A 17,460-nucleotide genomic window follows, 5' to 3' on the forward strand; every position below is an offset into this window, starting at 1 on the left:
TTGGGATATGTGAATCCCATAAAATTGAAGGAGCGCACCCATAAACCTTGTCATCGGAAGACGAAGGTTACAGTGAGTGAAAAAGTGAGAGTATAAAGAGATATAGTGTCACACCCCGACTAGGTAGTTGCGGAAGCGTAATACGGGAATGTAACAGATAACACTGTATCAACCACATTGTTTATAAAGAAAATTCAACAACTAATTTACATCATATTACATGGGTATGTACTATGTTTACAAACTAGGTGAAAAACACATAACCGGTTTACGAGCTTCTAAAACAGTATTATATCAGCGTCTATTCACAGCTATTCAACTTGTCTTTCTAACACCAAGCATGTAAGCAAATCATTCCACTTTTGCTTTACCTGAAAAGCATGTTAAAACGGGTCAACTACGTCTAGTTGGTGAGTTTCAAGTTTCACGAGTTTCAATGAAATCAGTACACGAGTTCGTAAAGTTTACAGTGTGTATGTATATATGTCTGTGTATGATGCATTATACTAAGCCACAAGTGAAACCGAAACGAGCTATACTGCATGGCCTCTCCTGCCCATGCACTCCTGTTGGCATTTAACAGCCAATTTTGCCCCATGTATGTACTATGTCTAACACCACAAGCAGTATGTAAATATATAATGACAATGTGCAACTGGTTTTTACATATGTTCCGGCTTACCCCACCGGCTCTGTCACAGTTGGGTTTGTCAAACCGATAGTACTATCCACACGCCACCGGCACGAAGTTAATCACTTGTGTTTGTGAGGACTTGTCAAGTGTTAGTACTTAGATAATCCACATCATCACACGTTTTCAAGTATATCAGTTTATGTAAACATGCTTTTCACCCCAAAAGTTCGTAAAACAGTTTAGAAAGTGGGGGTCGTGAAACTCACCTTATCGTAGTTCGCACAGAAATCACGTATCAAATAGTCAGATGTCTCGTTTATAGCCTGATTCCTATAAACGGTATCGTATCGTTAATACTAGTACAGTGTTCAAGCTAAGTCGGGCTGTATAGATAATCTGGGTATAGCTGTTAGGTCCAGAACATGACCATAGTCTTAGATTGTGACGTTGTGTACTATGAAATGTTTAAAATTGGATTTGGCTCAGTTTCACCGTTTTCCGAGCCTAGCTCAGTTGATCGTTTATACGTTTCGGGATTAGGTAAGATCACATAGAACTTAAGTATATATATTGATTGATAAAATAAGTTGATTTATGAAAGAATTTTAAAGTTTCGGTATCTGGTTTGATTGCAGGGCTCGTTTCCGTTTTCACACCGGTTTGATTATACAAAACGCGCACAATCCACCCGAATTGTCCGGAATTTTCGTAAAAAGTTTGTTTTTATTAATATCATTCAAAAATATGATATTTGACCACTTTCGATATTTTGACATACCAGTCAGTCCGTTAAACACAAAACTGCCGGTTTCGTTAAAACAATTATAATTTAAATCTTTGATAAATCATAACTAAATATGTAATTATATATAAATTATGTAAATTTTTGTAAAAATACATTAAGACATGGAGAATTTTATAAAAATATTTCCAGAAATTTTATGATTAATTATTTATTTATAAAAATTCATTTAATAGGTTACAATCGTGTAATAAATGGCCCGTTTATATCAAACGACCTCCGAAAAATCCGATAATTTTTACCAATGGCCTCAATGTCATTACATAGCCCCTTCAAAATTTCCAGAACCTAACTCTTTTGACAAAATGCCTTTTTGTGCGTTTTTCGGCTGTTAAAATTCGGTTAAGCCATGATCGCACAAACCATACTTAGACATTTCCAATGATTCCCAAACTTTACCAGTGATCTTACCATCCCATATCAAACTTCAAAACCAAGTTTCATAATTTTTCAATATGTTTAGCTATTTTTCCCAAATAAACGCTCATAAACGGGAATAAATTCACCAAATATTCTCCGTTTATCGAAAAATTACCAAATTTGAACAGGGACTCATTTATATGATCCCTAATGTCCCTGAAAGTTTTCACAAGCTAACAACAAGCACGTCACAACCTAATACTAAACAGCCCCTAAACGAGTATTACGGGTTTACCTTGTCGGTTTTCGATAAATTTTGCTAGCTTAAACGACTTTCCGGGTCTCGGGTTGCAAACTCAGTATATCTACATATCATATAACATCAAACCAAGCATAAATCATCCATGTAACAGCCTTGATAATTAGGGTTTCGGTTTAGGGTTCAAACCGAACTCTCTAACCGTAAAAACGTTGTATTCATGTTCTAATCCGCGTTTTTGACCAAAAAAGTATATGTTCCAGGTTTGTAAACATGTTTAGCATCAACACATAATTTTACTTGATTTTTAGGGTTTTTGGATGGTTAAACATGTTTAAAACTAATTAAAACATGTTTATATATTAATCATATACATCAAACTTTGTTAAAACTTTGTAAAATTTGATCTTACCTTAGGGTTTTTGAAAGGAAGTTGAGAGAGCAGAGGTTTTGAGCTGCTGGACTTGAAAATTCAGTATGTTATAATGAATAAGAAGTCTTAGGATGTAAGTTATTAAAAGGTGTGATGTTTGGTGGGAACAATAGTTCCGTTCGGAATTATTTAGAGGCCCTTAATGGGCTGTTTTGGCCCATTTAATTATTCATACAAGCCCAAACATGAAAAGCCCATTTTAAATTTAGTTCGGGTCCGGTTTTTCGCAAGAAAATTAATTCGGGTGTAAGAAATAGCGTAAAAACGAGTGTTTTTCAGCTTATTTTTGTAAAATAAGAAAAACGTACTGACTCGTTGTAAAATTCCAAAATATTTTCACGGATTGCTTTGAACATGTCATATAAGTGTTTTATAAATCTTTTTCGGCTTAACGAATGCTACAATGCTTGTTTTGATATTAACGATTGCGTTTAAGCTTATAGCGTATCGATAAACGAAACCTTTTTCGTTTAAAGAGTTTTAAACGTACCGGGGCCTAAATATCAATATGTTAGCCTCTATAACATATATATAACTCGTATATGACCCCTCAGTATGTATACGGGTCATAATTAGTATCGGTCGGTTACTCGTTTAAGCACTACGAATTAACCGATTTATCGTTTTCTTGTTACGTAATGAATATAGTGTACCTCGTTTTATCATGAATGTCACATTCTCCCCCCGTTAAGAAATTTCGTCCCCGAAATTTAATGTGTCATCGGTTTTCTAGGGAACAGGTGTGGGTATTTCTTTCGGAATTCGTCCTTTCGTTACCAAGTATATTCGGGTCCTTGTTTTGAATTCCACCGAACTTTTACCAATGAAATTTTGTTGTGTCGTAACTGTTTGGTTTTCCCGTCTATAATTTCTACCGGTTCCTCTACGAAGTTGAGTTTTTTTTTTTTTTGTCGATCTGAACATCTTCCAGTGGTACTATTGTCGTTTCATCAGTCAAACACTTTTTCAGATTCGATACATGAAACACGTCGTGAATAGTGCTCAGTTCTAAGGGTAGTTTTAATCGGTATGCTACGGGACCAATTTTTGCAACAATGTCAAAAGGTCCGATATATCTCGGGGCTAGTTTCCCAGTCTTTCCAAATCTTATAACACCCTTCCATGGCGATACTTTTTAAAAATACCTTATCACCTATTTCAAAAGATAACGGTTTTCTGCGAATATCGGCATAACTCTTTTGTCGGTCACGGGCAGCTTTCAATTTTTGTTTAACTTGGTGAATCTTATCGGTGGTTTCCTGAATTAAATCGGATCTTGAAATTTGAGTATCACCCACTTCTGTCCAACATAGTGGTGATCTACATTTTCGCCCGTATAGAGCTTCATAAGGTGCTGCTTGTATACTACTGTGATAACTGTTATTGTAAGAGAATTCAATGAGCGGGAGGTGTTGATCCCAATTCCCTTTAAAGTCCAGTACACAAGTACGAAGTAAATCTTCTAAGGTTTGGATGGTTCGTTCAGATTGACCATCGGTTTGGGGATGGTAAGCCGTACTTAGGTCGATTCGGGTTCCCAAGGCTTCTTGTACTGCTTGCCAGAAATGTGAAGTAAAGTGACTGTCTCGATCGGAAATAATCGAAAGAGGTACTCCGTGTCGAGATACTATTTCATCGATGTAAATTTAAGCGAGTTTTTCGGTGGTGTAGTTGTTACGGATGGGAATAAAGTGTGCGGATTTGGTTAACCGGTCTACAATTACCCAAATTGCGTTGTGTCCTCTAGAGGTTTTAGGAAGGTGTGTCACAAAGTCCATGGTAATTTGTTCCCATTTCCATTGTGGGATTTCGGGTTGTTGTAACATTCCCGAAGGTTTTTGGTATTCCACCTTTACCCTTGCACATGTTGCACATTTACTTACATACACGGCTATATCCTTTTTCATACCAGGCCACCAGTAAAATTCTTTGACATCCTTATACATCTTATCAGTACCTGGATGAATAGAATATTTGGATTTGTGTGCTTCATCAAGTATCAGCTTTCGGAGTTTATGAAGTGTTGGAATCCAGACCCGGTTTTTGTAATAATATACTTCATCGGTTTTCTTCTCAAAATTCTTTTCATTTCCATGTAGTTCTTCTTTTTCTAGCTGATCTGCCTTCAAGGCCTCATCTTGTGCAATGCGAACTTGTTCGGTTAGGCTACTTTGAACAATCATTCCGAGTGCTCGTACCTTTAATGGTCTGATTCTGTCTTTTCGGCTTAAAGCATCAGCTACTACGTTAGCCTTACCCGGATGGTATTTAATCTCACAATCATAATCATTTAACAGTTCTACCCATCTCCTTTGTCTCATGTTTAGCTCTTTCTGATCGAATATGTGTTGTAAGCTTTTGTGATCAGTATAGATGGTACATTTAGTGCCATACAAGTAATGTCTCCAAATCTTCAATGCAAAGATAACTGCTCCTAATTCCAAATCATGGGTCATATAATTCTTTTCATGCACTTTTAATTGTCGGGAAGCATATGCTATTACTTTCTTTCTTTGCATCAGTACGCATCCTAAACCTTTACGAGATGCGTCACAATATACCACCAATTCATCAGTTCCATCTGGAAGGCTTAATATTGGAGCTTCACATAACTTCTGTTTTAACGTTTGGAAGGCCATTTCTTGTTCTTCTCCCCATTCATATGCTCGATCTTTTTGAGTTAGGAGGGTTAGAGGTTGTGCAATACTTGAAAAGTTTTCAATGAATCTTCTATAATACCCGGCTAGTCCTAAGAATTGACGAATTTCTCTTGGTAACTTAGGCACTTGCCAATTCTTAATGGCCTCAATTTTACTTGGGTCTACTTGGATCCCTTGATGGTTCACAATGTGTCCCAAAAACTGTACTTCTTGCAGCCAAAACTCACATTTGGACAACTTTGCGTATAACTTCTCTTGTCTCAATAATTTTAAGATTTCCCGCAAATGTTGTTCGTGTTCCTCTTTACTTCTCGAATATATCAAAATGTCATCGATAAACACTATCACGAATTTGTCAAGGTAAGGTTTGCAATTTCGGTTCATGAGGTCCATAAACACTGCGGGTGCATTTGTCAACCCAAACGGCATAACCAAAAATTCATAGTGACCATACCGAGTTCGGAAGGCTGTTTTTGGTACTTCTTCTTCCTGAATTCTCACTTGATGATAACCAGATCTAAGATCAATTTTTGAAAAATACTTCGCACCTTGGAGCTGATCAAACAAGTCATCAATTCGAGGTAAGGGGTATCTATTCTTTACAGTCACTTTATTCAATTCCCGGTAATCAATACACATTCGAAAACTCCCATCCTTCTTCTTTACAAACAACACTGGTGCTCCCCACGGTGAGTAACTAGGGCGAATAAAACCCCTGTCCAGTAATTCTTGTAACTGGTTGGACAGTTCTTGCATTTCAGAAGGCGCAAGTCTATAAGGTGCCTTAGCAATGGGTGCTGCTCCTGGTATCAAGTCAATACGGAATTCTACTTGTCGGGTCGGTGGTAAACCAGGCAACTCATCGGGGAATACATCTGAATACTCGTGTACCACTGGGATGTCTTCCATTCGTTTTTCCTCGGGTTTCTTAACTGTTACGCTCGCCAAGTATAAAGTACAACCTTGGCGTAACTATCTCAATGCCTTAAGTTGAGATATGAGAGGCAGTACCGTACCAGATTTCTCACCTTGAACAATTATAGCCTCATCATTCGAAAGAGGTATTCTAACGGTCTTATCCTTACAGACAATTTCAGCTTTATACTTAGATAGCCAGTCCATACCGACTATAACATCGAAACTTCCCAATTCTACTGGAAGTAAATCAATAAGGAATGGGTGGTCGTTTAGGATAAGGGAACAGTCTCGGACTATTCGATTAACAAGTATAGGCTTACCGTTAGCGAGTTCTATAGTATATGGTTTTGTTAGTTCACTAACCGGCATATTTTCTAAAGGTAAGAAATTAACAGATACGAAACTTCTATCGGCACCCGTATCAAACAAAACTGAAGCATACTGACCCGAAACTAAGAATGTACCTGTCACCACATTCGGATCATGACGCGCTTCACCCGGTCCTAATACAAACGCGCGTCCCTTAGCTGTGTTTGAGGTTGATGCTTTTGCTTGGTTCTGCCTTCTCACTGTACTCGGGTTCAAATTGGGGCAGTATCTCCGAAAATGTCCCGTACTGCCACATTTATAACATGTATGAGGGTTCATTGTAGATGGAGTTTGCTGATTAGATTGTTGTCGGATTGGTTGGTGACTAGGTGTTTGTGAACGACGGGGTTGGGTTGTTTGAAACTGTCGGTTTGAAGTATTCATTATTGTTCTACCACTTGGGGTATTATGCCCAATATTTCCGCTTCTCTGACATATGATCGTTTGACAATTTCCAGTATGATGAAAATTACACTTTCCACACTTCGGAAATGACCCCTTGTATGTATCATGTTTCATGTCGAAACTGGTCATAGCATAGTCCTGAGTTGTAGGGCATAATCGTTTATTCTGAGATTTCACTTGTGTTCTAGAGGTATAACTAGTTCGTTTCAAACTGGATGATTCTCCTGGAACTCTTAATACACCATTTCTTGTAAGGTCAAAAGTAGCGATGCTGGCTTGTAACACGGCACTCTCTAAAGTTGGGTGGGCTGCGGAATAGACTATACTTCTCACAGCTGGGGTTAGTCCCCAAATATAACGCTCAATGCGCTTGGATTCCGGAATAATTGACCATGGTACCAAACTAGTCAGTTCAATGAAACGATTTATGTAACTTCGATGATCAGTGCCTCTCATTTCCAAATTCCAAAGTTCGTGTTCTAATTTCAGAATCTCATCTCTTGGGCTAAATTGTTCTAACATAAGGGTTTTTAATTCAGCCCATGACATACGATTAATGGCATCTTGTCCCCTTATTTGGACTACCGTGTTCCACCACATCAGCGCTTGGTCTAGAAACATACTGGTAACAAATTTGACCACGCGGTTCGGTGGACACTTACTGATATTAATTTCTAATTCGGTGTCTTCTATCCATTCGACCAGTCCACCAGGTCCTTCAATACCCTTAAACTCAATCGATTTACATGATGGAAATTGTTTGTATGAGTACTCCTGACGCGGGGGTTCTCGGTTATTATTATTATTATTATCGGTATTGGTCTGAGTATTATCATTGTTAGTTGTATTAACAACCGGTACAGGGTTCGGGATATTATCAGGGTGCACAACAGGTTCTGGGTTCCCAGTGACATTCATAGTTGGGAGAGTGTTATTATTATTTATGACATTATCAGTATTCACCGGGGTAGTAACACCCGGGGCTACATTAGTGTCCGGCGGAGGTGTATTAACAGTGGCCGTGGTGGTGCTCGTAGGTTGATTAACAGTATTGTTAGCACGTATGCCTGCAGTGACTTGTGCTACAATTGTTGGTATCACTGCTTGTAGTTGACGAGCAATCATTGCGGCCACTTCCGCCTCAGACAAAGGGTTTGTTTTCCTCGGGGCCATTCTATAGAATAATCAATTATATAATAATCAATATCGTTTCACTATGATCAACACAACTTTACGATATTACACCTTCACAACACATAACTATGCCAAAGAAAACACGTTTGTATTAATTATAATCATTACTGTACATATGCATCCAAAATTAGCGCATAGGCTTAACCTGGTATAGGCCAGCGCTTGTATATGCGTATCAAAATTTGTCACTAAGTGACATGTAGACTTAACCCGATAAGGGCCAGTGCTTGAGATAGTACAAAACCACAAACAACTCCCAAGCCAGCCCAACACGCTGTAACAAAATGCTGCTTGGGATATCAAAAGACTATATACATAAGACCAGACTACTAGGTCCTATCCATTCTTTGCAACATGGAACCACAACCAAATCACAGCAGCCACTAGGGCCGCATTAACCGCTAAACACGCCCCCAGTAGTATCATCGCTCGATCCTGACGCCCGTGGCTGTCAGCACTGGATCTTTGTACAATTCTGATTTCCTGCTGCATATACCTCATGTGATCATACATATCGTGTCTATGCAGGTTTAGGTTATTTATAGAGTGTGAGTGGTCTAAAAGCTGATCAGTCGCTAAACCAAACCATGCTGAATCAGAATAACGAGGTGGCTCGGGTACCGGGGCGGGTAAACCCCAAGTAGGAATAGGTATCTCAGTGACCTGGACACGTGATGTTTCTCCCCTATGGTACGTAGATCGAGGTGGGAGAGAAGTGTGCTCAGGTGGACGCACTGAAATGCGAGCGGTCTGACGGTTTCTAATAGTGGGTGGGGGTACTGGTGCATGCTGTACAGGTGGAGTAGGGGATCTGGGTGCTCTAACAGGTGAACGATAAGTACTAGTAGCTCCCTGTCCTGCAGCATTCCTAGGGGATTCCCTAGGGGGATAAGTATCACAACGATAACCCGATAAGTCGGGTTGATCTGCGGGTACCTCGTAAGGAATTACCGCATCTGCACCTTCTTCCATTTCCTCTGGTTCCTCCTCAGTTTCCTCATCCGGATCCTCCTCCTCCTCCTCAGGCCTTGTTGGTAGGGTAGTAGGTAAACGATCAGTAGATCTTGACATATTCCTGCACAATGGTTAGTAATAAGAATAGTATCCTTCTATATTAATCATAGTAAGATACGTGCAGGTATTTATACACATAAGCACAAATAATCGTTTATATACACAAATATTTATTTATTATTATATTTTATACACATATGTTGCTGTTTTTACCTATTCGATTGTTTATCGACTTCTTCTCGAATTTCCTCGTACAAACAAGTCTGTTATTACGTTCCGGACCATAATAACCCACTTGTCCATTTGCGTTCATCACGAGAATCATTCGTGTATATAATTTAATATTATTTTATTCCCAGAGTTAATCGAGCCTACGGTTATCTTAGGGTATCCTAAGGGACATCCTAATTCTTTATAACCAATGGCTCTGATACCAACTTCTGTCACACCCCGACTAGGTAGTTGCGGAAGCGTAATACGGGAATGTAACAGATAACACTGGTATCAACCACATTGTTTATAAAGAAAATTCAACAACTAATTTACATCATATTACATGGGTATGTACTATGTTTACAAACTAGGTGAAAAACACATAACTGGTTTACGAGCTTCTAAAACAGTATTATATCAGCGTCTATTCACAGCTATTCAACTTGTCTTTCTAACACCAAGCATGTAAGCAAATCATTCCACTTTTGCTTTACCTGAAAAGCATGTTAAAACGGGTCAACTACGTCTAGTTGGTGAGTTTCAAGTTTCACGAGTTTCAATGAAATCAGTACACGAGTTCGTAAAGTTTACAGTGTGTATGTATATATGTCTGTGTATGATGCATTATACTAAGCCACAAGTGAAACCGAAACGAGCTATACTGCATGGCCTCTCCTGCCCATGCACTCCTGTTGGCATTTAACAGCCAATTTTGCCCCATGTATGTACTATGTCTAACACCACAAGCAGTATGTAAATATATAATGACAATGTGCAACTGGTTTTTACATATGTTCCGGCTTACCCCACCGGCTCTGTCACAGTTGGGTTTGTCAAACCGATAGTACTATCCACACGCCACCGGCACGAAGTTAATCACTTGTGTTTGTGAGGACTTGTCAAGTGTTAGTACTTAGATAATCCACATCATCACACGTTTTCAAGTATATCAGTTTATGTAAACATGCTTTTCACCCCAAAAGTTCGTAAAACAGTTTAGAAAGTGGGGGTCGTGAAACTCACCTTATCGTAGTTCGCACAGAAATCACGTATCAAATAGTCAGATGTCTCGTTTATAGCCTGATTCCTATAAACGGTATCGTATCGTTAATACTAGTACAGTGTTCAAGCTAAGTCGGGCTGTATAGATAATCTGGGTATAGCTGTTAGGTCCAGAACATGACCATAGTCTTAGATTGTGACGTTGTGTACTATGAAATGTTTAAAATTGGATTTGGCTCAGTTTCACCGTTTTCCGAGCCTAGCTCAGTTGATCGTTTATACGTTTCGGGATTAGGTAAGATCACATAGAACTTAAGTATATATATTGATTGATAAAATAAGTTGATTTATGAAAGAATTTTAAAGTTTCGGTATCTGGTTTGATTGCAGGGCTCGTTTCCGTTTTCACACCGGTTTGATTATACAAAACGCGCACAATCCACCCGAATTGTCCGGAATTTTCGTAAAAAGTTTGTTTTTATTAATATCATTCAAAAATATGATATTTGACCACTTTCGATATTTTGACATACCAGTCAGTCCGTTAAACACAAAACTGCCGGTTTCGTTAAAACAATTATAATTTAAATCTTTGATAAATCATAACTAAATATGTAATTATATATAAATTATGTAAATTTTTGTAAAAATACATTAAGACATGGAGAATTTTATAAAAATATTTCCAGAAATTTTATGATTAATTATTTATTTATAAAAATTCATTTAATAGGTTACAATCGTGTAATAAATGGCCCGTTTATATCAAACGACCTCCGAAAAATCCGATAATTTTTACCAATGGCCTCAATGTCATTACATAGCCCCTGCAAAATTTCCAGAACCTAACTCTTTTGACAAAATGCCTTTTTGTGCGTTTTTCGGCTGTTAAAATTCGGTTAAGCCATGATCGCACAAACCATACTTAGACATTTCCAATGATTCCCAAACTTTACCAGTGATCTTAACATCCCATATCAAACTTCAAAACCAAGTTTCATAATTTTTCAATATGTTTAGCTATTTTTCCCAAATAAACGCTCATAAACGGGAATAAATTCACCAAATATTCTCCGTTTATCGAAAAATTACCAAATTTGAACAGGGACTCATTTATATGATCCCTAATTTCCTGCAAGTTTTCACAAGCTAACAACAAGCACGTCACAACCTAATACTAAACAGCCCCTAAACGAGTATTACGGGTTTACCTTGTCGGTTTTCGATGAATTTTGCTAGCTTAAACGACTTTCCGGGTCTCGGGTTGCAAACTCAGTATATCTACATATCATATAACATCAAACCAAGCATAAATCATCCATGTAACAGCCTTGATAATTAGGGTTTCGGTTTTGGGTTCAAACCGAACTCTCTAACCGTAAAAACGTTGTATTCATGTTCTAATCCGCGTTTTTGACCAAAAAAGTATATGTTCCAGGTTTGTAAACATGTTTAGCATCAACACATAATTTTACTTGATTTTTAGGGTTTTTGGATGGTTAAACATGTTTAAAACTAATTAAAACATGTTTATATATTAATCATATACATCAAACTTTGTTAAAACTTTGTAAAATTTGATCTTACCTTAGGGTTTTTGAAAGGAAGTTGAGAGAGCAGAGGTTTTGAGCTGCTGGACTTGAAAATTCAGTATGTTATAATGAATAAGAAGTCTTAGGATGTAAGTTATTAAAAGGTGTGATGTTTGGTGGGAACAATAGTTCCGTTCGGAATTATTTAGAGGCCCTTAATGGGCTGTTTTGGCCCATTTAATTATTCATACAAGCCCAAACATGAAAAGCCCATTTTAAATTTAGTTCGGGTCCGGTTTTTCGCAAGAAAATTAATTCGGGTGTAAGAAATAGCGTAAAAACGAGTGTTTTTCAGCTTATTTTTGTAAAATAAGAAAAACGTACTGACTCGTTGTAAAATTCCAAAATATTTTCACGGATTGCTTAGAACATGTCATATAAGTGTTTTATAAATCTTTTTCGGCTTAACGGATGCTACAATGCTTGTTTTGATATTAACGATTGCGTTTAAGCTTATAGCGTATCGATAAACGAAACCTTTTTCGTTTAAAGAGTTTTAAACGTACCGGGGCCTAAATATCAATATGTTAGCCTCTATAACATATATATAACTCGTATATGACCCTCAGTATGTATACGGGTCATAATTAGTATCGGTCGGTTACTCATTTAAGCACTACGAATTAACCGATTTATCGTTTTCTTGTTACGTAATGAATATAGTGTACCTCGTTTTATCATGAATGTCACATATAGCCGGTGGGTGGATCTGCCGCCGTTTGCCCGGTCGCCGGGAGCAGACAGCTGTACTCAGGGAGAAAACCCTGAGAGGCGACGAGATTATCGAAGTCAGACTGTTTCAATTTGCAGGGAATCTCATCCCATCTCTTCACCGTTTTGTTCTTCCCCACCTCCTCCGACGAGGCCTCGGCAGCCCGTTTACCCTTGCCGGTCTTCTTCAAAGTGGACATAACCAACGACTTTACACGACGTTTGCTGGGAGAAATTGTGGTGTCTGGGTTATCAGACATACAATTGTGAATCAAATAGTATGGTTACTTTAAGCACGTAAATCTGGAAGCAAAGGATAAAGGCTCTTAATCGGAATGAAAATTGAAGAAGAAAGAGCTCTGAAAATAACAATGAAGATGAAGAAAAAACCACTCAAAAGTCTTGCTTTTATAGGCCCAGGAGAGAGAAAGAAACAGGTAATGATCAGAGTTACGCTCACGCGCCCCCACTCGCAGGTGCAGGCCAACATGAGCGCGACACGTGTTCCTGACACTGTATGAGGAGACATGAAAGGCCACTGTAGCACCTCGAACACACGAAATGTCTGACACATAACGTCTCCATCTCTGACGCATGTCAGCACCAACCAACCACGTACATGGACGATTCATTTCAACCAAAATGATAGAATTTCGCGCAACGAACTTGTGAGAAATGAAAAAGAAAAGATAAACCCTATTAAAAAAACAAACCGTTAAGTCTAATATCTATCTTACCTCGCTCGCGCGAGACAAGACACACATTAGACTGGGGGGGGCTTGAAGAGGTATGCACCCGCCTTAACATCGAGCATGGCGGGTCAACCCACAAGATATAGACAAGAGGCTTGAAATCAGGATGTCATGAAAACGCAAAGCCAAAACCTATGCGCGTGGCGCATATCACATATGCTCACGCATATCACATATGCTCACGCATCACATATGCTCACGCATATCATATATGCTCACGCATCACATATGCTCACGCATATCGCATATGCTCACGCATCACATATGCTCACGCATCATATATGCTCACGCATATCACATCTGCGCGTGGCGCATCTGCGCGTTGCGCATATCACATATGCTCACGCATATTACATATGCTCGCGCATATCACATGCTCACCCATATCACATCTGCGCATGAAACATCTGCGCGTGAGAATAAAGAGAAGACCTCGCGCATCCCCAGGATAGGCGCATATCACACATGCACACAATCAACCACGTCCTTATCCAAATCAGGATAAGGACAACCATGATTGTGCTCATCAGACAACCTTCCAGAAGGTATCCTTTAAGGAATAAAGAATATGCTGATGTTGACAGCTGCCAATGAAGGGTGGACAACTCAGCAAAGCCCAGGTGCTACCACGTGATTGCACATGGGTCAGGTGAAATACCTTGGTCAGAGAATAATCAATGAAAAAGCACCAGGTGTCCTAGGGACACGTGGCGCGAAGCAATAGGAGGAGGCCAAAAAGGCCCTAATTGGGTCTGAGCCCAATCATTGGAAACCCTAATACTATAAATACCACACCACCTCCACAGTGGGAGGTAAGCAAGAAAATATATTCTAAGTCCTTACTCACTTTCACATTCTTATCATCTTCTCCTACAATATCTTATTCTCACACCGGAGGGTTACCCCAAAGAGGACCCCTCTGTCCCTTTCTGAGGGGTAAGTTCACGGTGCTGCTCATTTTGTAGGTGGAAGAACTCATATTCCGGAAAACCATCGGTGATACAGCACACTCATACCCGAGGAACGTTGATCGTATATAAGTAAGTCGATCCACGCTTCTTCACCACCTAAATCATCTAACCCATCTGTACGAAAACACGTTTTTAATCATCTCTCTCTATACAACTAAGTGATCTTTCAATTTCAGATTCAATTGCTCTATAAAATTGGGAAATTGTGATTGTGTTTTCAATTTATGATAGGTGTAGCTGCACAAATAAAACACTATGATGAAATTAAGAAAATTATCATTACATGTATTTAATTTAATTGTATGGTCATGTTGAAATTCATAGGTGTAGCTGTATATAAAAATTGTCATTATGGGTGTTTAGTTTAATTGTAAGGTTATGGTCAAATTGACAGGTGTTGCTGCATAACTGGATGATGACAAAGGATTATCCCAAACGGTGGCGGATCGAATGGTGTGAGCCGCATGCGGGGAGACCCGCACGTACGGTTTTTAGGGGGATCTGGTCGAAAGACCGGCTGGCGCCCACCCGACTAGAGGGACCGAGAAATTAATAGTAGCTGCTACCCTACTTATCCCAGCTCTAAAAGCAGCTACTGACTTGTCAAGTTGAGTCGACAGTGATTCTTCTTGTTCCGCTGTGAATGTATCGTTATCGTATTCAGTAGTTTTCCCTGCTCACTCTGCCTGGAGTGCTGGTACCTATTATTCGTCGGCGGGGGCGGTCCGGAAGATTGGTCCGCTCCGCAAAGCTTAGCTTTTCGGTTCCCTCCCCCTATGTGGGAGGCCTTATCAAATAATTGATGAGTCTTGCATTTTGCTACGCGACAAGGGCAGATTGAGGTCTGCAAGTATTACCAGAGGTGGAGGAATTGAAACTTGATGTTAGTACTTAATTTTAAAAGATAAGGATTGTAATTCACTAATTTATATTTTTGTTTGTAAAATGTGACACAATATAGTAAAGTATTATAGTTATTGAAATATATGAATTGTTTAAGGTGAGACACCTCTTATTCATGCTGCAACACAAGCCACAAGGGCATATTTCCACTGCTAAATATATCATTGAACATGGTGCTAATTCCTCATTATCAAGTGAGTTAGGCGCTACAGCTTTGCATCATGTTGCTGGAATACGTAAGTGCTTTTAGAGTTAATTATCATCTTTTTTAATTCATCGTATATAGCCTGATGTATGTGCTTAAATTGAGAACTTATAGAGTTTATTGTAGATATGGATTAAAACTAACCTTATTTGGTGAATCGAATCAACTGATTCCAAGGTGAGAGTGAAACGGAGGAACTAAAATCTCATAAATGATGTTGTTGGAGTTCTTGCTGAGGTACTTAATCTCATGTTGTTCTTTATGTTTCTAAGCACATATATGTTGCTCCATTTCAGACCTAAGTTTACCATTTTGAATAATCTATTTTTCAACATAAACAGCCTAGGTTTGAATTTAATTTAGGCCCTTCAATTTAAGTGCTTTTTGTTTCACTGATGCTTTGTTAATGCACATTATCTAGGGATTATTTAGCTGGTATGTATTAGCATGTTAGTTGCTTTGAATTAAAACATGAAACACAATTTTAGGGTCTTCAGTAAATCTGTATTTGCACAATGTTTGAATAAATTTGGGACTATGATTAGGTTATACTTTTTGCACTTTTGTAGGTTTTTGTTTTGCCGATTATTGTGTCTACTTCAGTTACAGCTATGGCGGCTGGCGGCACTGAGCCGTGCTTTGTAGATTGGTTTTATTTTGGTTTCGCACTTATTTCATTCCAACTTAATGAATACTTTTCTCAAAGGTAAGGTAAATATTCGAGTTTTAAATTTACCTGTTAATATAGTGTATTTTTAAATTTATAATGAACTTACAATGTAGCAACCATTTTGCTTTACTGAGACTGAGGTTGACATTACATTATTTGTTATTTCATTTAAGCCATGTTGCAACCTTTTTAAGTTGTAGCCATTTGGGTTTCTGCTTGATAATGATATTTTGCACCTTTATCGCTACCACATGAGATGGGTTTACGGTTGTTAGTCTGTTCTCTGTCAATATGGTTTTGTACACGGTTTCACCCCGCCGCAACGTGCGGGGTCGAAATTCTAGTTATTATATAAAACCAAAGGAAGAGAAAGTGGAATAAGCCTTCATTGCATGATGTACAACAGCTATTGCTAAAGTTTCTTTGAAATTGTATATTTATAAATAAATATGTGATTTATTTTAGTAAAGTACATGGTTGATTTGCAATTATCCTTTGATGGAAAATGTTTTATCACTTTAACTCAACAAATCAAGGTTGAGGATTAACAATCATTCATGATTCACTCATGTTCTTGGAGACTAAAAATGGTAAAGAGAATACCTTAGGGACTAAAATATAATCACCCGAAGTTGTTAGAATTGGTATTTGAGAAATCAAAGTCAATCCTAATCTTTCTACTTTACTAAACTACTTGCCTACTTAAATTGACATTCTCGTGGTAGTATGAGATTAAGCAAGGACGGACTTGAAAATATGCATGTTGCTTTCTATTATGTCATAGAATATGTTCACTTAGAAATGAATATCTATTCTATCATATATTATTAGGGCAAGTTTATCACATATTTACATTAATAATCATCAAGGACGAATGTAGTGGATTATTGATCTTAGATGGTAACCTTCATATAATTGAATTATTCATTTAGAATTTCTCTTCTTGTCACCTACATATTATATATATATATATATATATATATAAGTATTTCTATTTTATAAAGTTTAAAAATAAACCCCAAAAATGATTAAACTCTCCGATTGAAGTAAAACGAAGACCTATTATTAGAAACATTTGTGTCCACGAATCGATACTTGGTTCTTACCATTGCTATTCTACATATACAATAGGTACACTTGCCTATTTTGTGTGTGTTTAGTCTCAGTAGAAATCACATTTTTAATTTAAACACGATCTTGTGCGAAAGCTAAATCTCACATACTATTTTATACCACTCAAACGCATCACATCACTTGGAGATTTTCAATTCGGGGTGGGGATCCCGAGTGGAGCGGAGGCGGTGCTTTATAGCGCGAATAGATTTCTTAACATGTTCCACTCTAATGGGTCGTTGGCTTTGCTTACAGTAGATTTTTCTAATGCATTCAACCT

This window comes from Bidens hawaiensis, unplaced genomic scaffold, assembly GCF_021521415.1.
Source record: "Bidens hawaiensis isolate Kalapana, Puna unplaced genomic scaffold, B.hawaiensis_p1.1 tig00032779_1, whole genome shotgun sequence".
NCBI lineage: Eukaryota > Viridiplantae > Streptophyta > Magnoliopsida > Asterales > Asteraceae > Bidens > Bidens hawaiensis.